We start from the raw sequence: 26474 nt of genomic DNA on the forward strand, positions 1-26474 counted from the left end.
AATTTAGGCCATTTGTTGTCTTACTGTTCAAAATAAAACATTTTTGTGTTTAGCTGTACATCTAAGAAAAAGTTACTTAATATTTTGTGTAAACTATTTACATATCCAATCCTACAAATTTAAAATGTAGTGTAATCTGTAGTCTGACTTCACTAATTCCAGTACATTTCCACGGACTCCAAGTCACCAAAAGCTGGATCTTCTCCAGTGGATTTCATTTCTCCTTCTAGCTACTCCCATACATTGGCAGATATGAGAACTACTAACACCAATATTGTTTTTAAGATTTATTTATTTATTTATTTATTTGAAAGGCAGCATTACAGAGAGGCAGAGGCAGAGGCAGAGAGAGAGGCAGAGGCAGAGAGAGAGAGAGAGAGAGAGGTCTTCCATCTGCTGATTCATCCCGCAGATGACCACGACGGCCACAGCTGAGACAGTCCAAAGCCAGGAGCTGGGTTCAGTGGTGGAGCAACGAGGTCTTGAACCAGTGCCCATATGGGATGCTGGCACTGCAGGAAGCGGATTTATCTGCTATGCCACAGCACCAGCCCCACCAGTGTTGTTATCCACTACTTTTCTTTCTTTTTTTTAAGTTTTTAAGCTTTTTATTCAGTGAGAGAAATGCATAGGAGAGTGAGGACCCTATCTAAGAAAGAAAGGGAAATTTGGATTCACACCAAGCACCAGGAGCCAGCCATGTGAAAGAGCACACAGGCCAGGGCGCATTGGGCAGGTGGCCTGAAGACAAGGTGCCCTGGAAGCGCAGGGCGGCAAGTGTCCCTAATGGCAAAAAGGGCAAAAGGGTAAAAGGGCTGGGCCCACCATGTTTCAGGTCTTTAATCTATTTCCAGAGGGAAGTGGTTAATTAACCTGATTGGCAGGTGGGCGCACAGGTGTGGCCAGGTAGGGGCATAGGTCACACAGGGGACATGGCATTCACTACTTTTCAATGTGAGAAGTGGATCTCAATGTGCTAGTTTTTGCTTCTTTGATCCAAAATGATTATCGTTATATCCTTAGAAGCCCTGTCTTTTTTTTCCATGCATTAGCTTTTTGCTTGCTTGCTTGTTTTTAACATTGAAGCAAAGTATAATGAAGAGTAATAATGAAGAGAGTACGCCTGATCTGACAGACCAAGCAGGCACCTCAGGAAAGAACTGAGAGCCCAGTCTGCATTCAGACTGAGGTTTTATGGATTTGGGCATGAGCCCTCTTTCTCCTTCTTCCTCTCTGTCCAGGATGCCTGGCTGGGTGGAGGGCTTCCTGGATGTGGAATATTAAAATTCTTCCTAGAATTCCATAGCAGTGCCCTTGGTATAGGACAGATGAGTTTCCCTTAAACTGTCCCCAGAGAGAGGGCTGGGACCCAACCAACCAGGTTATTGAACAATGACAAGACTTTGGATATGTAAATGATAGTTAGCTTCCACATTTCTTCCTTCAATCAACCTCAAAAATGATCCACCTAGCCAGTTTATTGAACAAGAGCAAACTTTAGATACTTACGTATTCTCTATGCTGGTATGTCCTCAAGGCTTGCTTCTACATTTCTTCCTCATTCACCCACATAAGAATTCCCATTTTCTTCAGCTTGTTTTATATACATAGGTTAATATCTACCTAGCTACTTTAGCATCCCCCCAGAGAGATGGGGATGACATGGATGAAGGTCCATTTTCTGTATTTTCTTTGAGCTGATATATGGTTATAGAGGTTTGTAATCTACGATGTCTTTTTAAAATTGTGTCACTTTGATTGTATTTATTCTATTTGCTTCAAGTTATCTAAAAGATTATTTTGTTTTTAATTATCTTTCATTTTTTTTTTCTTTTTTTTAACAGTTCGCCACATTGACTTCAAGTGTGGATCAGCCTTGTCTTGGCTCCATTCTCTGTGATCGCTTGTCTCTCTTTTAGGTCCCTCTCCCTCCCTTAGGTTCTGTTTGACTGGTGCGACTGGCCCGCACATCCATCTATTTTTGTTTCAAATGTCATAATTTCATTTTTTCATGACTAAGTAATATTACATTGTGTATGCATAGCATATTTTTTATCTAATCATCAGATGATGGACAGCTTGGTTGATTCCATATCTTTGCTATTGTGAGAATTCACAATTGTATAACAAAGCTTGAGGCACAACAATACTAGGCTTTGAGACATAATACAGGGCTGTTATAATCAAAACAGCTTGATACCGGCACAAAAATTAAGATGTAGACCAAGGGAACAGAATAGAAATCCCAGAAATTAACTCATATATCCACAACCAACCAATCTGTGACAAGTGAGCTAGAATCATGCCTTAGAGAAAGGACAGTCGCTTCAACAAATGGTATTGGTAAAATTGATTTTCCACATGCAAAAGTTTGAAACAAGACCCCTATCTTACACCCTATACAAAAAATTAATTCACAATGGACCAAGGATATGAACTTAAAAGCTGAAATCATCAAATTGCTAGAGAAAAACATAGGGGGAATACTGCAAAACATCAGCCTAGGCAAAGACTTCTTAATAAGACTCCAGAAGCACAGGTCATGAAAGCAAAAAGTAGACAAATGAGATTACATTAAACTAAGATGCTTCTGAACCTCAAAGGAAACAATTAACAAAGTAAGAAGGCAATAGACAGAATGAGAAAAAATATTTGCAAACAATGCAACCAATAAAAGATTCATATTTATGGCTGGCACCTCTGCTCAATAGGCTAATCCTCCGCCTGCGGCGCCAGCACAGTGGGTTCTAGTCCTGGTTGGGGCGCCAGATTCTGTCCCGGTTGCTCTTCTTCCAGGCCAGCCCTCTGCTATGGCCCGGGAGTGCAGTGGAGGATGGCCCAAGTCCTTGGGCCCTGCACCCCCAAGGGAGACCAGGAGAAGCACCTGGCTCCTGGTTTCGGATCAGTGCGGTGCGCCAGCCACAGCGCGCTGGCCGCGGCAGCCATTGGAGAGTGAACCAATGGCAAAAGGAAGACCTTTCTCTCTGTCTCTCTCTCTCTCACTGTCCACTCTGCCTGTCAAAAAAAAAAATTCATGTTTATAATACATAAAATCTTATTATTGGGTTATTATTAAGATGAGGGTCTGAAAATGTCAAAATTATAAAAAATTATTAAAAAAAGGCAAAGTTTGGTTGGCACAGTGCATAGAGGGGTAAGCCACCACTTTGGATGCCTGTATCTCATATTGGAATGCCTGGGTTTAAGTTCCAGCTCTGCTCCTGACTCCAGTTTCCTGCTAACATGCAACCTGTGAGGCAGCAGCGATGAAGCAAGTGAGTGAGTCCCTGCCATCCATATGGGAGACCAGTGTTAATTTCCAGGCTCCTTGCTTCAGTCTAACAAAATCCCAGTTGTTATAGGCATTTGATATGTGAGCCAGTGAATGGATAATGTCTCTTTCTCTCATTCTTTCTCCCTCCATGACTCTGCCTTTAAATGAATAAAAATAAATATATATCTTTAAAAGGTATGAAAATTTATCAATAAATGTCCCTATGCTTAATAGCTAGAAAATAAATATTTGGAGAACAGAAAATATGAACATTTTCTTCAATATAAATGTAGGATACATTGCATTGAAGGAAAACAAAAACCAAAACAAAAGATCTCCCAGGAACACAGAACACTGAAGAGGCAGTAGAAATTGAACAGAATCCCATAGGAGCTGGTAAAAAACAGGAAGCAGAAGAATCTAGTAAAAATCAGCAGCCAATTCCTTCTGTGTGGGGTGCCCCTCAACATGTCTCAACAAAAACACCTTTTTCCCCTGGAGAAAAGAAAAATGATAATGGTGACTAATGCATAAATGAAAAGCAAAAAATCCTGAGACAATCTCCAAAGAGTAGCAATAATATAGAATAATAAAATCAAAGCCTCAGTATTTGTGTTTAAATAATTGACAAACAAATTAGCAAACCTGACTCACTAACCAAAGACTTCCTCATCATCTCAAAAGGACAAAGAAATGAATATAATAGAGACATGCTAATAAATATTGAAAATAAATGTATAAGTCCAACAAATTCACAATAGGATTTCCAGAATGGAAAACCAAAGAAATTGGACAAGATGCAGTATTTAAAAACACACATACAAAACTTATCAGAATCAAAAAAAAAAAATAAAAACCTTAAGAAATATACATTATAAAATTAAAATATTAAAAATCTAAAGAACAAATGATATGATAACATTTTGTATATTTTTAATCTATTATTTAATAGCATATATATTTAATTTTATTACAGGATGAGATACAAGTCAAAGATTAAATGTTTGTGCAACCATAATTACAATATAGCTTTTTTAAACTTTTATTTAGTAAATATAAATTTCCAAAGTACAGTTTAAGGATTACAATGCCTCCCCCCCCATAATTTCTCTCCCACTCGCACCCCTCCCATCTCCCGCTCCCTCTCCCATTCCATTCACATCAAGATTCATTTCCAATTCTCTTTATATACAGAATATCAGTTTAGTATATATTAGGTAAAGATTTCATCAGTTTGCACACACACAGAAACACAAAGTGTAAAATACTGTTTCAGTACTAGTTATAGCATTACTTCACATTGGACAACACATTAAGGACAGATCCCACATGAGGAGTAAGTACACAGTGACTCCTGTTGTTGACTTAACAATTTGACACTCTGGTTTATGGCGTCAGTAATCTCCCTAGGCTCTAGCCATGAGTTGCCAAGGCTATGGAAGTCTTTTGAGTTCACCGACTTCAATCTTATTCCGACAGGGTCATAGTCAAAGAGGAAGTTCTCTCCTCCCTTATGGCCCTGTTCTTTCCACCGGGATCTCACTCGCAGAGATCTTTCATTTAGGTGTTTTTTTTTTTTTTTTTTTTTTTTTTTTCAGAGTGTCTTGGCTTTTGATGCCTAAAATACTCTCATGGGCTCTTTATCCAGATCCGAATGCCTTAAAGGCTGATTCTGAGGCCAGAGTGCAACTTAGGACATCTACCATTCTATGAGTCTGCTGTGTATCCTGCTTCCCTTGTTGGATCGTTCTCTCCCTTTTTTATTCTATCAGTTAGTATTAGCAGACACTATTGGAGAAACCCTGAAAGATATAGGTACCAGAAAAGACTTCTTGGAAAAGACCCTGGAAGCACAGGCAGTCAAAGCCAAAATTAACATTTGGGATTGCACCAAATTGAGAAGTTTCTGTACATCAAAAGAAGCAGTCACGAAAGTGAAGAGGCAACCAACAGAATGGGAAAAAATATTTGCAAACTATGCAACAGATAAAGGGTTGATAACCAGAATCTACAAAGAAATCAAGAAACTCCACAACCTCAAAAGCAAAAAGCACTTGGATCATCATCCCTTGCTTTGCAGGTGCATTAGCGGGAGCTGGATCTACAGCAGAGCAACTGGGAAATGAACTGGTTCTCTGATATAGGATACAAGCATTGTAAGCAGAAACTTAACCAGTTGTAACACAATGCTAGCCTCCACAATCCATTTTAAAATATTTTCATTCTTCCAAAAACAGCATCAAGATGAGGAATTGTTCCCTATTTGTTCCCAACCTAGGCAACCATTAATCTGCTTTCTGTTTTACTTGATTTGCCTATTCTGGACCTTTCATGTGAATGAAATCATGCAACATGTCCTTATAACTGTGTTCTTGCATTTTGCGTGTTTCAAGACTCATCCACACTATAACACATGTCAGCGCTTAATTTTATTTTTATGATAAAACAATGTCCCACATTGTATTTATCCATGCACTTGTGGATGAACATTTTAATCTTTATGAATAACACTATCATGAACATAACCTGCCTTTGTACTGACATGCTTACATTTTTCTTGGGGGTATATCTGGGAGCGGAAATACTGTGTTTTATTCATTTGAAAAAACTGCCACATGGCTTTCCAAAATGGCTGCAACATTCTACATTCCCATCAGTAGTGTATGAGGATTGCAAATTCTCCGTGTCCTTGCCAATATTTGTTATCTGATTCTTTTTGATTATAGCATTCATAGCAGATAGGACATGGTAATTCATTGTGGTTTTGATTTGCATTTTCCTAATAAACAATTATGAGCACCTTTGCAGGTGCTCACTATTTGAATATCTTCTCTGAGAAAATACCCATTGAGATCCTTTGTCCATTTTAATTGAGTAATTTGTCTTTGTATTATTGAGTTGTAGGAAACATAATGAGGCTTTACAGTTTAAAAATAATCACATGAGAAATAGAAGTAGATATAAAAAGATACAACAGAGTCTCTTCAAAGTTAGAAGGAAATTAAAAAAAGCAAAGAAAGTTCATCTTAGAGTTGCTATACTGTTGAACTTTACCTGAATCTTGCACTCATGAATTGATACAATAGCTAAGAAACTCCCAGAATGCTGTGTCCTGGGATATGCTTAACAGCAAAGGAACTTCCTGCTGTGCAGAGTCTCAGGTAACTTGTTTCTGTTTAGCCTCACAGCTTAAAACCCAAGGCGCCTTTCTTTGAATGGTGCCTTTCCTTGGTGAATGCTCTTCCTATTGCAAATGCTTGATTCTGTGGAGTTTGAACAGGCATTGATTTAATAATGAATAACAGGCCCATGCCACAGCTCTCTTGGCTAATCCTCCTCCTGCGGCGCCGGCACCCTGGGTTCTAGTCCCAGTTGGGGCGCTGGATTCTGTTCTGGTTGCTCCTCTTCCAGTCCAGCTCTCTCTGCTGTGGCCCGGGAGTGCAGTGGAGGATGGCCCAAGTGCTTGGGCCCTGCACCCGCATGGGAGACCAGGAGGAAGCATCTGGCTCCTGACTTCAGATGGGTGCAGCGCCGGCCGTAGTGCGCTAGTCGTAGCGGCCATTTGGAGGGTGAACCAACAGAAGGAAGACCTTTCTCTCTGTCTCTCTCTCTCACTGTCTATAACTCTACCTGTCAAAAAAAAATGAATAACAACCTACAATTAATAATACAATAACACTTGGTGTTGTGCTATGCAGAGCAAATGGAAATAAACTTGTAGATTTGGGTCAAGCATGGCAGAGGATGTAGTAAGTATAAAATCTAGATATTACTTGAAATGTTCATGTTAGAGAGTTATGTGAAAACTAAAAGGTAATCACTAGAAGTATGTAGCATGATCTATGACTTTCACATCAGTAAGATTAAAATAATTAAAGCAAACATTAGGCAAATTCAACAAAAGACAAGAAAAGAGAAAAGAAATTTTTCTTCAGTTAAAGAAACCTAGTAAATTGAACCTATAAAATTTCTGTAATAAAGATTCTGTAAGTATAAACATAATCACAATAATTGTTAAATTTTCTCATATATCTTTAAATAGTTTGACTGAAAGTGGAGTATTAAAAACAAAAACATTGAACTTGATATATCTATCAAATGTTGTTAGTATTGTCTCTTTCTAAATAATAAAAAAAGATTACTCTGTAAGTATACATGCAAATCTTATTGTCTTATTAAGGTTTGTTTTATTTATTTGAAAGGCAGAGTTACAAAGAGAGAGAGAGAGAGAAATAGAAGAAAGAGATTGTCCACCCACTGGTTCACTCCCCAAAAGGCCACAACAGCCATGGATGAGCCAGACCGATGCCAGGAGCTTTGTCCAGGTCTCCTAGGTTGGTTCAGGGGCCCAAGCCCTTAGGCTATCTTTTGCTGTTTTCTCAGGTGAATTAGCAGGGATCAGTAGCAGAGCAGCCAGGACTCAAATTGGTGCCCACATGGGATGCCGGCTTTACAGGGGATGGCTTAATCTGTTATGCCACAATGCTGAATGACTCTCAAATCTTAACAGATCACTTCTCTCACTGTAGAAGTCAAATGAGTCTCTAAAATTATCATTCATATTTTAACTTGGGGAGAATATACTAATGTATTACTTGTATAACTTACAAGAAAGCCAAAGGCAAAGGAAAGAAATAGTAATTGGCAAATGATAGTAATTTGAAAACTCATTTTTCTTCTTGAAAATTATTTTTACTTACATATGACATCTTTTTAACATACTTTTTAAGAAGAATTATTTATTTATTTGAAAGACAGACTTAATAGGGAAAGAGACAGAATCAGGACAGAGACAGAGAGATAGACACTGGACAGAGATCTTCCATCCACTGGTTCACTCTTCAGTGGTCACAACACCCAGTGGTGGGCCAGACTGAAGCCAAGAGGCAGAAGCTTCTTCCAGGTCTCATACATTTTTGGCTAGGACCACAAAATATGGTCATCTTCTGCTGCTTTCCCAGACCATTAGCCAGGAGCTAAATTGGAAGTGGAGCAGCCATAACTCGAATCAGCACCCATTGGAATATCAGCATCATAGGCAGTGGACTAATCTGCCACACCACAACTCTGGTCCTGTTATATTCCTTTTGAAAGCAAATCTTTAAAGATAATTATGTGTAGACTTAAGAAAATCAGTGATTTTTTTCAATGGATTAAAAATTTCTTCTTTGGATTCTTCTTAGTTAAATTATTTCAATCAAAAGAGAGAGATTGTGTTTTTTTTTAAGATTTATTTATTTATTTATTTATTTGAAATTCAGAGTTACACAGACAGAGAAGGAGAGGCTGAGAGAAAGAGAGAGAGAAAGAGAGTGAGAGACTCTTCCAATCCGCTGGTTCACTCCCCAATTGGCCACACTATTCGGAGCTGCGCCAATCTGAAGCCAGGAGCCAGGAGTGTCTTGTGTGTCTCCCACGTGGGTGCAGGGGCCCAAGCTCTTGGGATATCTTCTGCTTTCCCAGGCCATAACAGAGAGCTGGATCAGAAATGGAGCAGCCAGAACTTGAACCAGCACCCATATGTGATGCTGGAGCTGCAGGTGGCAGATTTACCCGCTACGCCATCATGCTGGCTCCAGTATACACACACACACACATACACACACACACACACACATATAAATGTATTTGATTGAAAAACAGAGTGATAGATATGAGGGGGAAAGAGAGAGAAGGAGAACGAACCATCTCCTATTTTAGTACATCTGCAGGAAGAATTTGACCAGGCCAAAGCCAGAAGCAAGTCACTCCATCTGGGTCTTCCACATGAACAGCAGGAATCCAAGTATTTGAGGTATCACTTTGCCTCCCAGGTGCATTAGCAACAACTTGGATCAGAACCATAATGTAGCTGGGACTTAAACCAGGCACTCTTATATGGGATATGGAGGTACCAAGTCCCAACTTAACTTGCTGTGCCACTTTGCCCACCCCAAGATAGGTAGGTTTCAAAATAAAATATAAAGAGGAAATGTGTCCCTTTGTCAACATGAATATTTTTCATTTAAGTTATAAAAACTTATTTTAAAATTAGTTTTGAGAAATGTTGCTGATTCTTTGCCATTTGGACAGTGGCTATTCCTAAAAATAAGTCAGTGTATGTTTTAATCAGCTCTTTGCTACTATTTTAAAAATGCCTGAGACAGCAAGCTTATAAAAGTAAAATGTTTCTTTTGGTTTACCAAGCGCAGGTGATCTCACTGATTCAGCCTCTGGTGATGGCATTCTTGCTGGTTGAGTTTCTAGGCAGTGCAAAGCATCTCATGACAGGAGGGAGTGTGTGCGTCTTTGTTTCTCCTTGCACAGCCACCAGTAATTAGGACACCCTAATGGCCTCATCTTATCTAACCTGTTCTGAGATACCTCACTTATTTTTAAGATTTTTTATTTGCATAAGGTGGACAAATGTCATATTTTTCATACGTACAGATTTAGGAGCACAGTGATACTTCCCACCTTACAGTCCCTCCTGCACACACTCCCACTCTCCCTCCTCCTTCCTTTCTTATTCTCTCTTTTAATATTTACATAGCTATATTTTAGTTTATTTTATAATCAAAAGATTAACTCTTCAATATGTAAAGAACTCAACAAAGAGTAAGAAGAAAAAAAGCACTGTTCCTCAACAGTGGAGACAAGGGTTGTAAGCAACAATCAAATCTCAAAATGTCAATTTCATTCATATCCTCTATACTATTTGTACTCTATCACTCATCACACATCAGGGAAAATATATGGTATTTGTCTTTATGGACTGGCTTATTTCACTAAGTACAATGATTTCCAGTTGCATCCTTTTTGTTGTGAGACTGAATTTCATTTTTTACAGCTGAGTAGGATTCCATAGTTTATATAAACCGTATTTTCTTTGTCCACTAGAAGAAGGTGCATGAAAGAAGGCAAGAGAAGGTGCCAAAATGGGCAGAAGGGCAGCTCCCAAGTGCAGCAATCCCCTTGATGGGGAACAGGTGGTGCCCTGAGTGTACAAACAGGGTGGAGTTAGGGCAGGGTTTAGTGAGTGTCAGGTTTCTAGGAACTTCATGGTGCCTCCAGATGGAGTTTAGCTTCCATGTTTTCATCATGGTGTCTCATGCTTCTTAGTCCTGAAGACACACGTGCATCATGGGAAGGTGGGAATACTGGATTGACATGTAAGGGGGGCTAGTTAAAATGTAGGCTGCAGAGACAGAACTTGTGGGACAATTTCCCAGCTCATTTATTCCAAACTAACTTCTGGCCTAGTTCCTTCAAATCAAATTGATCAAAAGAGATTGACCTCCCTATTGTGGATGGCCTTTACCCAATCAATTAAGTCTTACTTGAATAAAATATTGAATAACCTCTGAAAAAGAGAGGAGTCCTCTGGCCTGACTTCCTTGAAACTTGGACTTTAGTTTTATTGCCATCTTTGGACTCAGATTGAAATCTATCTTCATCCCCTCTGTGAGAAATAAGCCCACTTGAGGTCACCTACCCATCAAAGAATTGACTCAGAAATATGAAGGAGCAGAAAGTGACGCAGAGTAACCTTCCGCCAGTTTCTCATTGGTTGAGAAATTGGGTAGTACACTCTAAACCTGACATGACACCTAAGGCAGGTGAGGGAGATGTCACAGGGATGGGTTGCTGGGCAGATCTAGGACAGGGAAGGGGAGTTACACTGCAGTATCAGCAAGGCTTCAGGAAATGAGATGGGAGAGCACTGGGTAACAAGAGTCTGGTGATTTCAGATTACAGAATTGCTGAAGGTTACAATGCTAACAAGTGGTGCACCTTTTGTAAAGCAAGATTAGCAGTTGACTTAATTTGAGGTTTTTGCAATCCTCTATCCTACATGCCCCTGAAGCCTAGTATCATGGTTGCACTAAGGCTAAGCTAAGTATTTTATGAAAAAACACCATGGGGTCATTTTTCACATTTCCTGGATCTTCAGTTTGCCAAGGGCTGATCTTGGTACTTATCAACTGCCCCCTTCAAATATATCAATCTCTAATAGATCTCTTTATAAATACAAGGATGTTTCAAAAAGTTCAAGTTAAATTCTCTTATGTGTAAAAGTTAATTGAGAATAAATCTTAGGAAAAAATAAGAATTGGAATAGAAGAGGGAGGAGAAAGAAAGGTGGAAGTGTGGGTGGGAAGGCAGGTAAGGTGGGAACAATCAGCATGTTCCTACAGTTGTCTTTATAAAATGAATGAAGTTTGCAAACCTTAAATAAAAGATTTCTGGGGAAAAACATAGGGAAAAGACTTAATTAACATTAGCAAACAGAAAAAAATCATATTATCATTTAATTCTATGTATGCATGTATGTATCCTATTGGTTCTGTGAAGGAACAAAATTTTAAGTTTCCTGAAGTTGTTCTGGAGTTTCTGTAATTAACTCACTAGACTGGATTAGACTTAATGATGTTAATGATTTTATTTCCAGTAATGAAGAAAATCCTGAGTGTTCTGGTAAAAGAGAACAGTCCATGGAGGGATGTGATGAAGCAGATGCTAACTATCACTATCCATACTCCTAATCAATTAGTGTGATAAGCAAAGATCCAGGTAATGTATCATTTTTGTAATATGGTTTGGAGATTTTTGTCAAATGAATGACACAGTGAGATTGGCTGGTTGCTCCTAACATCCTTGAACAGAATAGAGAAAAAAATGAGATGAGGGATTCAAATTCACGGGTCAATTTGCATAAATAAACAACAAGTTGCTATGTTGCTCTAAGGGAGATGTTTATCCCCTGTAGCTGCAGAGCCAAGATTGCTGAAAAGACAAACCCAGAGTCTTGACTTCTAAGTGGCCACGTGATGATGAAAGTTGCACTCCTTCCTCACAGGTGTCGACTATGAGAGAGGGCATTGAACAGGAAGGGATGGGATCCAGAAAGTAGGAATGAAGATGTGGTGAAATCCTGATGAATCTGGGGATCTTCAGCCACTGAATTCCGATGAGACTTTTTGCCAACGAAAGCAGTCTCTGCAACCCACATGGAAGGGGTCTCTGCTCTGCCAAAGGAAAAGGACTTTCCATCCATGTCTTAAGGGATGAACCTTGCATTACCCGAGGAAATTATATTGGCCTTGTCTGGGGCAGATGACCTGAATAGCACCACTGATTTTCCCTAAGTCTCTGCCCAATCACACTTTACTTATACACCCATAAATAGATTCAATCTCCAGCAAGTCCTTGAAGATAAGGTGCCAAGAGTGACTCATTAGCAGTGTGCTACAAACAAAAGAACTATTCAGATTTCTAATTTACACAAAGATAAATTCAAGGAACAGATATGAGAAGGGATGCTATGAGAGTAGAAAAATAGTGGAACAAGCATTCATTTGAATCAGAAATAATTTGTGTGGACTGATAAAACAGATATTTTGCATTTAATATTGAAGCTCATGGAGACAGAAAGCTTTAATAGTCTGTTTGACTGAAATGTAGACAAAAAGGTGACCACAGTGAGCAAGTTGGAAGTGCTAGAATTTGCTTTAGAGAGGATGGAATTCTGTGGCTTGGGACACAGTGGATTTGTATTTAAGACCTACTACTATAGCTTGGGAGGGTCCAGAAACCATATCTTTCACATGACTTCAATAGAAAACTTGTGAAATGAGCCCCAGACTGTGTGGGCAGCTCTGTAGTCACTATCTAAACAAGACTTTACAATGGGAACCTGAAATACATTTGAGGTAATTGGATACCAAGAACAGTCAATTGTCAAAGGCAAGATGGGCATAGTTAATGTAGTGGACAGCAAACTCGCAGTAGAAACGTGAATTATCTGTCATGCACATACCTAAGCTGATGGCTAGTTGATCATGGTGTTCCCAGAAATGAAAAAGATAGGAAATCCAGTCAATTCTTATTTGATCTCCATAAGCAGAATGGTTCTAGATCAAATGAGCAAAAGTACAGTGAGAATCAAAGAAACAGAGTCACAGACTCATAATTAGTTTTAAGAATTAAGCCAGTTTTAATATTCAAATCCCCTTAAAAAGACTCCAGAACACTACCAAGAATATATAGATTTAGTATCTCGTGCAGAGTTCCCTAAAGTTTTTGCCAAGGTAATTGTGCATTAGGGGGAAATAAGTAATTTCACATTGTGGAGATTAATGGATACTGGCTTTGAAATGATACTATTTTCAAGAGACGCAAAACATCTCTGTGGTCCATGAGCCAATGTATGTGGAAGTGGGAAGAGAAAATGACATTTTAGCTCAAGATTATCTCACGGTGCTCCCATATAGGTCCTCAGCCCATCTTGTGGTTACTTTCTCAGTTCCAGAATGCATAAATAGAATACATAAACTCTGCAATTGGCAGGTCTTCCAGCCGACTGAGTAAGATTCATTATGACAGTGAAGGCCAGGTGGAAGCCACTGTATCTAAATCTATGGGGAAAAATTATAAACCAAAAGCAATATTGTATGCTTAGAGGGATTCCAGAGATTAGTGCCACCATCAAGGCTTTGAACACGCTGGGATGAGATACCAACCACACCCTCATTCAATTTGTTTATTTGGTCTGTGCAAAAGACAGATGGATCTGGAAGAATGACAGTGAATTATCATAAGTTTATCCAATTGGTGACTCTACTTGCAGCTGCTGTACCAGATGTGGTTTCATTGCTTGGGCAAATTAGCACATTGTCTAATATTTAGTATGCAGCTACTGAGCTGGGGAATGCTTTTTCCCCAGCCTTGTCAATAAATCCCACCACAGCAATTCTCCTTCAGCCAGCACAGTCAACAATACATCTTCACTATCCTACCTCAGGGGTGTATCAACTCTAGCTCTATATAATAATTTAATTTGCAGGGATTATGATTGCATTTGCATCCATGAGGTACATACTGATCCATTTCATTAATAACGTGGCGATTGGACATGGCTTCCAAGAAGTTGAAATTGCTCTCAAATTATTGGTAAATCACCTGCGTGTCAAAGGAGGGATGGGAACCAAATCCAACTAGCATTCAGGTCCATATACCTTAGTGAAACTCCAAGGGATACAGCAGTGCACAGCATGTAAAAACATTCTTTCTAATGTGAAAAATAAGTTCACATGCTGCATCTGGTCTTTTCCTCAACCAAGAAAAGAACCAGACACAATGTCTGTAGGATCTATTTGGATTTTGGAGTCAATCTATTTCTCATTTCAGTGTGTCATTACAGAGCATTTTCTGAGTGTCTCAAAAATCCACTCAATCTGAGTGGGATCCAAAACAAGAGAAAACCTTCTGACATGCCGACATGTCTGTACCAAACACTCTGCCACTTGGGCTATGTGATCCAGAAAACTCTATGGTGCTTGATGTGTCAGTGGCATATAAGGATGATGCTTGTAGTCTTTGGCAGGCCCTAATAGGTGAGATGGAGGACCAGTCCTTAGAATTTGAGATCAAGTCTTGCTATCTGCTTTTGAAAAAAAGCTCTTGACCTGCTACTTAGCTTGTATTACTTACTTTTAAATTTCATTTTATATTTTTAAAGACATTTCATTCATTTGAAAGGCATAGTTAGGGAAAGAGAGAGAGAGGAGGAGGGAGAGAGAGAGGTCTGCTATTCGCTGGTTCACTCTCTAAATGGCCACAATGCCAAGGGCTGGGCCAGGCTGAAATCAGCAGCCAGGAGCTTTATCTGGGTCTCCCATGTGGGATCAGGGATCCAGGGACTTGGGCCATCTTCTTCTGCTTTCCCAGGCACATTACCAGAGAGCCAAATTGGAATTGGAGCATCTGGGACTTGAACGGGCACCCATATGGGATGCTTGCATTGCAGGTGGCGACTTAGCCCCTTACACCACATTGCTGGCACCCTATGCTTTAGGTAGAGACTAAATGCTTACCCATTAAAGACCAAGTTACCATTCACCCTGAGCCATCAATCATAAACTAGGTGTTATCCTGCCCCATCCACCAAACCATCCAGTTAATCACGTGATGAAACATTCCATCATCAGATGGAAAGGGCATGTATACCATGGGCCTGAGAAGGTCCTAAAGATACAAGTAAGTTTCATGAAGAAGCAGTCTAAATGCCTTTTGTCCTCATTCTTACTACACAAGCCTTCCTCTCCCTGCCTACACTTGTGATTTCTGATGCTTTCATTATAATCATTTGAAAGAACAAGAGAGGAATTGAATCTGGTTTACAAAGCACTCTTTATGAGCTGCCAGCACCATGAAAAGTGGATAGCCTCAGAGCCACAACCCTATCTGTGCATCTCTGAAGGACAATGATGAAGAGAAATCCGGCCAGTGAGCAGATTTTCATAAACAATACACCTGATTATCAGCTTGCTTGGAAGGAGAAATGGACAGATTTGCAGTTATATACAAATTCATGGGTTGTGGCTAATGGTTTGGCTGAGTGGTCAGGGACTTAGAAGAAACATGATTGGAGAATTGATGACAAGGAAATTTGGGAAAGCAGTATGCAGATGCCACACCAAAAAGAGCAAAAAAAATGTGAAAACGTTTATATGACATCAGAAAGCTCACCAAAGATTAACTTTAGTGGAGGGGATTTTAATAATCAAATGGTTGGATGACCCATTCTGGATAGAAGTGAGCTTTTTTCCATAGTCACTTCTGTCCATGCTCACAACAATGTGACCGTAATGACAGGAATGGAGGTTAGGCATGGGGTCAACAACACAGGCTTACACTCACTAAGGCTGCTATAGCTAAAGCCACTGACAAGTGTTCAATTTTCCAGCAATACAGACAAAATTCCTAACATGGCACCATTCCCTTTGTAGCCTGTCAGTTACCTGGTGATAGATTTATTATACTGTAACTCTTTCATCATGTAGGGAACAATTTTTAGCTCTTATTGGAATAGAAACTTACTTTTACCCTCCCTACATGCAAAACTACCATATTTGGCCTTATGGAATGTCTTCCTCAGTGTGCCAGTATTGCATACAGCATTGCTTCTAATTAAACAATTCACTCCCTAGCAAATGAAGTATGGTAGTACATCCATGCTCATGGAATTCACTAGGTTGGCTATGGACCCCACTGTTCTGAAGCAGTTGGCTTTATAGAACAGTGGGGAGACTTTTTGAAGAATCAGTTACAATCACAATTTCATGGCAGCACTTTTTCAAGGCTGGAGAAAGAGCCTCCACAAGGTTGTATGTGTTCTCAATCAGAGTTCAATACAAGGTACCCTTTCCACCCACAGTTAGGATTCACAGGGTGCAGGGATCAAGAATATTTGTAAGAGTTACACAGAGAGAGAAGGAGAGGCAGAGAGCAGAGAGAGAGAGAGAGAGAGAGAGGTCTTCCGTTTGTTGGTTCACTCTCCAACTGGCTGCTATAGCTGGAGCTGTGCAGATGGATCTGAAGCCAAGAGCCAGGAGCTTCCTCCTGCTCTCCCAAGTGGGTAACAGCAGCCCAAGGGACCTGGATGGAGCTCTTGTCTTCTGACTTCAGACTTTCCCAGATCTGGAATTAACCAATGGATGGATATTTTCTTTCTCTTCCTCTCTGTCTCTCTCATTCTACTTTTCAAATAAGAATAAGTAAGCATTTAAAAAACTTACAAGAGCATTCTCATTTTAAATGAAAAGGATTCTCTAAATTTAATGTTTGTTATGTGACCATGTAGGGGAAAATTGGTTCTGGATCGGTGCAGCGCTGGCCGCAGCGTGCCAGCTGTAGCGGCCACTTAGGGGTTGAACCAACGGGAAAGGAAGACCTTTCTCTTTCACTGTCAAACTCTGCCTGTCAAAGAAAAATTATCCCTTATCAATTAATTTTTATAGATGATTCTTTTTAAAAAACACTTTTGTAATGCTGAAACTAGAAGAAATTTGAGACATGATTTACGTTATTTAATTTGTTATTTCTTTGTTTAGATTCATAAGCTGATGCATACTAAAATGGATTTGTCTATCTCCCCTTAGCTAGTTAATACCATGGCTACAAACTAGAAATAGAACCATTATTCAAGTCCAGTGCTTCCCCTCTAATTGTGACAAACTGATTTAGTATGAAATAATTCCTTTCATGGGTCTGCCTTGAATAAAAAAGTAATGATAAACTGCCAATTAACAAGCTAATATAAATAATAATAGGAATAGAAAGTAGTTTACTTTTCATTCAATTGTTCTTGTTTTTGCCATTAAATTTCCATAAACATTCCCTAGAATGGAGCAAGAGTTTAAAAATTTATATATGTGTGAATTTAAATTACATACATAGATATATAAAACAAAATTCTATTTATAATATACATTGATTAGAGTAAAATAATATGATTATATATAAGAAAATGCACTTTATCAATTCCATAAGAAATATTATTGTCACAAAAGAAAAAGAAATGCACAAAAAAGGACAAATGGTATTAATTCAGTGTCACTTGAAACATGTATTAACATTATGTGAAGAATGATTGAGGCTAAGGAGGAAATTAACCTGGATCCACCCTCGTTGATGGAAGGGCCTGCTGCATAATTGTGAATTAGCTATGTGGAAAGGAACATCGTCTTTCGATGGAAAGCAATGCAATTTATGTAGAAAAACACACATGCAGATTTGGCCCATTTGCAATTTGCCTCAGCATTCTTTCAAGCCTCATGAATTTGGTGTTTTCCCCACTTTGAACAAGTTAAAACATCTGCCAGATTTTGTCATATCATATGTATACATATAATCTCTAACATGTGCTCATTTTCATGTCTTTATGAGAGGCACTGATTTTATTTCCTGAAAATCACCTTTTGAAAATTACTTACTCCAAGTCTCTATAAAGTTTGGGAACTATTAAATTAGATAATGTGTATTCCTGGTATACAAAGTATTTATATTCTCAGCATACAATTATAATCTTAAATGTTTCCTTTACAATAAAATAGAGATGCCTAAGCCTTATCTGCTAATATTAACCAGTAGACATGCAGCTAATGAATGAGCAGTAGAAAACATGTTTTCTAATTTACTTTAACCACACTCTCCTTCAGCCCATCAACATATCAAATTTAATTTTATATCTTGCTCCTTTCTATTACTTTTGAGCTATGTGCTGTAAATTTTAACTGGAAACTCTCTTGTTGATGATCAGAGCAGGTGGTAAAATATAATGCCAGTAAACTCCATGTTTTTTTAAGAAGCATGAATTCTGAGAAAAAGTCTTTATATAGTTGATCTCAACCTTGCAAGCCTGGACCTCAATGCATTATAGGCTAATAGCTTCCGTCGTCCAGCCAATTTCGTCAAGCCAATTTCAAGGCATTAAATACCTTTAAGAACTGTTGGTTTGTTTCACAACACTTGAAAAATGTTGAGGATCAGAACACAATACCCCAAAACATGGTGCGTTGGCATACTGAATGCTTAGAGTTGAAGGAGACTGGAATGACCTCAGAAACAAGATCTTCCCAGGGTCTCCTACCTTCCATTCTCCCACTGCTCTTTCTCCAGCACGTGAGCCGTAGGAACTAGAATTCCTCTCCTTCAAGTCAAGTCATGAAACCCAGGGAGGTCTCTGAGCTCCTCCCTTTCCTCTGAAGAACCGCATGTCGGGTATTCTCCTCAGGGCGAGGATGATCACCCAGAGATGCAGGGAATAATTTGAACAACAGGCTTGGCACCTCCCTCAGTTCATTATTATATGGCCATTTCCCTTTTCTCCATTCATGTTTCCCCCCGATGACTAACATTTTTCATCAGACAGAACACAACAACTACAGTTTCTCCTAGTCTTCATTTTCAAAGGCTCTGACATCACATAAACTTCAATAAATACATTTATTATGGTGTTCTCATGGTAGGCAGTCTTTTGTTATAGGAGTGGAAACCATAACCCTTGCAATAGTTGAGGAAAAGATATTCCCTTTTTCTCCTTCACAGTAAGTTCCTCTTTACCAATAGTTAGCTAAATCAACTGGAGACTACAGCAAAAACCTACAGCAAAAAGAGCAAAGTCACTCTCAATAGCCTTTCAGGACAATGAAAGATCTGAATATTTCCTGCATTCTTTTCTTCTCTAGAAAATTCTTATTTAATTCCCTTTTTTCCCAAATGCTAACCATACTGATCTCATCCCGTGTCATGAATATTTCCATTATGCTTTGGAAATATTTTGTCTTTAAGCTTTGTTGCCTTTCCCCCATCCTATTATTATGCATAACAGTTAAAAAAATCTGTTCTTAAAGTGAAAATCAGTAATAATAAAATGTGATTATTTATTTGGAAATTTTGATGATTCCTTCAGATACCATTCCCAGTCGTAAGTAGCAAAATGAAAAATAGAATTGGATCTCTAACAACATCAAATACACATGTAGATCAATAATCACAGTAAGTTGTGAAAAGTAAAGCTGACAGAAGTTCACAAAGGTGCTATTTAGAACTAGGATAGGGTAGGAAGCTCAATCAGCAAGACATCAAAAAGTGTCTCAGGTCACCTATGCAAATTGAGTGGGGAGTGGATAAATTGGTATTGATACTCTCATTCAAAGGGTGAGGGAAAGGCCTGTGGAGGATGGAAGGCAGCCTGGACTGAGGTTAACATTAGCATACATTCTCCTAATGTATACAGAGACAGAGAAGTTTGAAAAAGTAACAAGTGCTTTGAACCATTAAAGAGTTAAGTTCTGCTGAAGAATAAGACTCAAGCCCAGCCTGGTGATAAGCAAAGTGCTCAGCTCTGTGACAAGGACCAGGATGAGAGATGATGCCTGACTGGCTCCTGTCAACAGAGTTCTGTGGACAGATGAGCACTGCAGGATGCTTCCCTACAAGGAATTGAAAGAAGGATGGTAAAGTAAGAGAGGGAGAATGAGAGAGAGAGAGAGAGAGAGAGCGAGCGCAGTGAGAACAGATTGCAGTTTTCAATGTCCTAAGGACCTGGGGCCCTTAAACCTGAGCCATGAGAATGAAGTTTCAGAATTTAGGGAGAAGAACCAGCAGCACCTGAGTGTGCTATTTGGACAATGAGGATGGAGTGTGTGTGTGTCTCTGTGTGTGTATAAGATTTCTCAGTCTCCTGAGATTGGAGATATGGACAGAAGTCATTTGATGAGCCTGTGGAATGCCCCAGTGGGGATGTCCAATAGCCCCTGATCTAGCATCTGAAGTTATTCCTGGGAGTGTGGAGATTGGATTCATTATAATATTGTCATGTACTAAAACTCAAAGATTCAGTGAGATTGCTCAGAGAGGGCTCAGTCTATAATCCTAAAGGAAGAATAGAGTTTCCAAAATCTGATGCTTGAAAGCTAGGCTTTTCCCCTCTGGTGCAATGTTCTTCAGGCATTGAAAGATACACTTGAGTTCTGTGGAGTTTAACCATCTACTTAGTGAAAAACTTTGTCATTACTGTATAAAACTTCAAGACTAGATTCTTCACAGTATAATACAAGGTTGATGATCAAGTCTGCACACTACCAATTACAGTGAGTATTAAGCACTGGAAATTTTAGCTATTGTAGCTCCTTGAAGAGCAAGGGGCAGACAGAATGCCTTGCCCCTTGGGGGAGCTGTTAAATTTTTTCTAATGCTTTAAGTAGCTCCCTATGGAGAGAGTTATTGAGGTACCATAAAAATGCTCTACATGAAAGACTACCATTTTCTCAGTGGTTAGAAAAATAAGGTGTATGTGACAAATATTTCTTTTGCTAGGGTACACAGAATGATTTTATTTCATTCTGATGGTAACCTAAACAATAATATTAGGACAATGGAATATGAGTTCTAAGCATTTTTTTAAAATGTTAACATGGACATTGTTAATTTGTATTTTTCTTCAATTGAATCTGCATTAAGGAAATCCATTTTCACAGTAAGCACATGTACTTAATGTTGCATTTGATTACAGAAAATTGTGAAGTTGTTTTCTCTTTTATACTCTTCTTAAATTAATTTTTGATCTGTTGAAGACGGGAATAATGATTTCTGTCAGTTTTACTAATTAAACAGCTTAGAAAGAAAATAATTGATTTTGATCACTTCAACACTAGAGCAGAGTTTGACATAGTAATTTTAGATTTTCCTATGCTTTATAAGCATTTATTAGATGTTTAGTGTCTCTTAATGATATGCCCTCACTGTACTTCCCTTTTTAGAAGTGATAAAACTATGTGTCAAAAATAGGTGCATAGATCCAAGTAGAGCCCATGCTTCTTCTAATCACTTGCAGGAAAGAGTGATTCTTTCATATGTCGCGGTGTGAGCCTAAGCCTGTCTTACCATATATAACAAGCAGCTGTCATAAGCTCAGCCTCACCTCTACATACATACAGATTCCACTTAAGTCTGCTATCCTGGGGCCTGAGGGAACACACACATTCTGTCTGCTTCTGCAACATCAGAAAAGTACAGAAGTTACTTACTCTCTGCAAAGAAGACATAATAGTAAACTTTGAGAAAAATTGTTGAATAAAAAAACAGCTTTCATTCCCCAATGATGACTTAAAATAGCATATATATGGTCCACAAAAAGAAAAACAAAACAAAACAAAACAAAAACAGGGGCTGGCGCTGTGGCGCAGTGGGTTAACGCCCTGGCCTGAAGTGCCAGCATCCCATATGGGTGTTGGTTCTAGTCCCGGCAGCTCCTCTTCTGATCCAGCTCTCTACTGTGCCCTGGGAAAGCAATAGAAGATGGGCCAGGTCCTGGGGCCACTGTACCCACGTGGGAGACCGGAGTAAGCTCCTGGCTTCGGATTGGCGCAGCTCCAGGCGTTGTAGCCAATTGCGGAGTGAACCAGCGGATAGAAGACCTCTCTGCTTCTCCTCTCTGTGTAACTCTGACTTTCAAATAAATAGATAAATCTTAAAAAAAAAAGAAATCCAAGTTAAAAAAATAATCAGTACTTTATGCAAGTACAAAGCCAAGAGCTACCATATTGAAATAGGTGGGACAAGCTGTTGCATTTCAACTGCATTAGCTCAGCCCATAAGAAAGCACAGCTGAGTACAATGGAGGGAGAACACCCAACTCCCTGAGTTTCTGCCCCTGCAGGAAGTAGGAGACTGGTACATTCAGCATTCCAGACTCACATTGGGCTGCCCAAGTGACAGGATTTTGCCTTGCCTGACCTTAGAGTACAGATGGGGAACCAGCAGACTTTAGAATCTTGCAGGCATAGAAAATAAAGGAACCACAGAATGTGCAAGACTACAGGCAGACACCAAAGAAAACAGAAGATTACCAGCTCTTGGAGAAGAAACCAGTAATTTGGGAAATTTAGTTTAGGAAATAATGTGAAAGAGCCCAGGGGGAATGCATCCCTAAAGGATTTGAGAGGCCCACCACGGTCTTTACAACAAAGTTCTTTCCTGCAAGAATAGTCTGTAAGGCAAGGAAAGGGGTTGTCTTCCAAATGCCTGATTTCCAGCCAGTAACAAATCATAAGGAAAAACAGGGGAAAATAAATCTAGAAAATTATCTTTCAAACTGGAGATCACGTACTGATGTTGTGGAGCAGTTGGTTAAACCACCACTAGCAATGCCGACATCCCACATCCCATATCAATTTCTGGTTCCAGAAAATGAAAATAGATAAATAAACATTAAAATAGAGATCTATAAATTACCTGAGAATTAATTAAAAGTAGCAAAATGCTCCATGAGCTTTAAAGGAATAGAGGAAGAAAACTAAACAAAGCCAGGAAAATAATACTAATATTGAAAGAACTGAAAAGAAGAATTGACACATTAATGATAGAAGATTTCCATATCCCTCTTTCAGTATGAGTGAACAGCAGACAGAAGTTCAATCAAAAACAAAAACAGGACCTCAACAACAATTTAAAGCCCTTGAAGTTAATATATTCAGACCACTTCAATCTATGACAGCGGAATATATACTCAACTCAAGAGCACATAGAACATTTTTTTAAATGATCACCTTTAAGGCTAGAGAGTAAGTATTCACAAAGTATAGATCAAATCCTACAATAAAATGAAACTGGAAATAAATGATGAGAGAGGAAATCATACCTCACAAATACTTGGAAATTAACTATCACACTACCTAACAACATACAGATCAAAGAATAAGACTTAAGAGAAATTAGAAATAATCTTCTTGTCAAAGGAAATTGACATGCAAAATACACAAACTTATAGAATGCAGCGAAGCAATTCTAAGAGATAAATATTTAACAGCAAGTATTTACTTTAAATAAATAAGACACATCTGAAATTAACAACCCAACTTTATATCTCAAGAAACTTCAAAAAATACAAAGTAAGCCAACATTAGCATAAAGAGAATAATGTACATTAAAATAGACAGAAATGAAAATAAGAATAATTTTAAAAAATTAAATCAGTTAGGGCAGGCGCCGTGGCTCACTTGGTTAATCCTCCGCCTGCAGCACCGGCATCCCATATGGGCACTGGGTTCTGGTCCCGGTTGCTCCTCTTCCAGTCTAGCTCTCTGCTGTGGCCCAGGAAGGCAGTGGAGGATGGCGCCTGCACCCGTGTGGGAGACCAAGAGGAGGCACCTGGCTCCTGGCTTCGGATAGGCATAGCTCCGGCCGTGGCGGCCATTTGGGGAGTGAACCAATGGAAGGAAGACCTTTCTCTCTGTTTCTCTCTCTCTCACTGTCTAACTCTATCTGTCCAATTAAGAAAGAAAGAAAGAAAGAAAGAAAGAAAGAAAGAAAGAAAGAGAGAGAGAGAGGCTGGCGCCATGGCTCACTTGGCTAATCCTCCACCTGTGGTGCTGGCAACCAGGGTTCTAGTCCCGGTTGGGGCACTGGATTCTGTCCCAGTTACTCCTCTTCCAGTGCAGCTCTTTGCTGTGGCCTGGGAAGGCAGTGGAGGATGGCCCGAGTGCTTGAGCCCTACACCCCATGGGAGACCAGGAGGAAGCACCTAGCTCCTGGCTTCGGATCGGCACAGCGCGCTGGCCATAGCAGCCATTTGGGGTGTGAACCAACCGAAGGAAGACCTTTCTCTCTGTCTCTCTCTCTCTCTGTCTCACTGTCTAACTCTGCCTATCAAAAAGTACAATAAATAAAAAAAATCAATTAATAATCTTCTATGACCAGAAACAAGGTAACATTTCTTAATCTAACCATTTCTATTCTTCATGGAACCAGAAGTGCTGGCCAGAACAATGAATCAAGAAGAAGGAATAAAAATAATCAAATTTGGAAAAGGAACAAAAGTAGCACTGTCTTAAGATGGCATTATTAAATGAGGAAAACATAAGACTTTGCAAAAAAATATAAATCCTGAATAATTTAATCCAACTGTATTGCTGTATATAACATCAATATGTACAAATCAGTTAAATTTGTTTACATTTATAATCAATAATTCCTAAAGGAAATTAAGGATATAGCATCAAAAAAGGATAAAATAATTGAAAATAAACTTATGTATGGATGCAAAAGACTTGTAGAGTAAAAAGTGCAAAATATTGATGAAAAAAGGCACAAATAAGTAGACATTTCAAATTCATGGGTAGGAAATTCAGTACTATTAAAATTGATGTGGGAACACATTAGGCTGAAACTCCTATTTCTGACTCTTGCCTTTTACTTAGAGAAGAATTCTAAGTATGGGCACAAACAAGACATGAAGCATGATAAGGTTTATTTAAGGAGTGAGAAGAATACACAGGAACATGGTGGCTTTATTAAGGGACAGTGGGCCAGGAAGGGGGAAGAGAAACTTCATGCCCTGCTTCCTGCTTTCTCTGAGTACATGAAGGGAGAGAGAGTGAGAGAGAAAGAGCATGGCTCTCCCTTTCACCAAGCTTATCAGTTTCCAAAGGGGGAGTGATTACTTAGTCAGATTGACAGGTGGATTGGTGGGATTACATGGAGATGGGAGAGGTGTGGCCTGCAGCTCATGTACTATTTCTGCACCCTGAGTTTTCCCACCTCAAAAGGATCATATTATCAAAATTGAACTATTAATCTGTGCAAGCTTTTCAAGGTCCTTGAAAGCATTTTTTTCTTTTTGCAAAAATAGTAAAATGAGGTTTTTTTTTAGGATTTCTTTTATTTATTTATTTGAAAGAGAGAATTAGAGAGAGAGGTAGAGACAGAGAAAGTGATATTCCATCCGCTGGTTCACTCCCCAAATGGCCGCAATGGCCGGAGCTGCACCCATCCGAAGCCAGGAGCCTGGAGCTTCTTCCAGGTCTTCCATGCAGGTGCAGGGTCCCAAGGACTTGGACCATCCTCTACCGCTTTCCCAGGCCATAGCAGAGAGTTGGATCAGAAAAGCGGCACCTGACGGCTGGTGCCATGGCTCAAAAGGCTAATCCTCCGCCTGCGGCGCCGGCACACCAGGTTCTAGTCCCGGTCGGGGCGCCGGATTCTGTCCCAGTTGCCCCTCTTTCAGGCCAGCTCTCTGCTGTGGCCCAGGAGTGCAGAGGAGGATGGCCCAAGTTCTTGGGCCCTGCACCCGCATGGGAGACCAGGAGAAGCACCTGGCTCCTGGCTTCGGATCATCGTGGTATGCCGGCCGCACCGCGCTGGCTGCAGTGGCCATTGGAGGATGAACCAACGGGAAAGGAAGACCTTTCTCTCTGTCTCTCTCTCTCTCACTGTCCACTCTGCCTGTCAAGAAAGAAAGAAAAGGACAGCCGAGACTAGAACCAGTGCCCATATGTGATGCTGGCACTTCAGGCCAAGGGGTTAGCCTGGTGCACCACAGTGCCAGCCCCGTAAAATGATTCCAAAAGTTGTACAGAAGGTCAAAGGACCCTGAATCACCAAAAACCATCTTGAGGAAGAAAAATAAAAATGGAGCTCCCACACTTCCTAATTTTAAAATGTATTTCAAAGGTAGCATAATTAAAACAGTGTGGCACTGGTATAAAAACATTTTACGTGAATATGAACAATTTAATACTGATTCTTCCCATGCAAGAACATGGGATGTAGATTTCTTTGCACCCTCATCACAACATTTTATATTTTCATTGTAGTGATCTTTTATCTCCTTGATTGAAATTATTCCTAGGATTTTATTTTTTAAATACCATTTCTTTTTTTGTAGTTATTAGAAATTGGATTGTTTTCTTGACTGATTTTTAGATAATTTGCTAACAGCGTATAGTAATCCTACTCATTTTATTAATTAACTTTGCATTTTGCCACTTTTATGAATTGTATTGTGAGCTCTAACTGTTTTTAGTGAATTTTGAGGGGTTTTCTGTATCTAAAAGTATGTCATCTGAAAACATTGCATTTTGCCACTTTTATGAAT

The sequence above is a fragment of the Oryctolagus cuniculus genome, chromosome 6 (assembly GCF_964237555.1).
Source record: "Oryctolagus cuniculus chromosome 6, mOryCun1.1, whole genome shotgun sequence".
NCBI lineage: Eukaryota > Metazoa > Chordata > Mammalia > Lagomorpha > Leporidae > Oryctolagus > Oryctolagus cuniculus.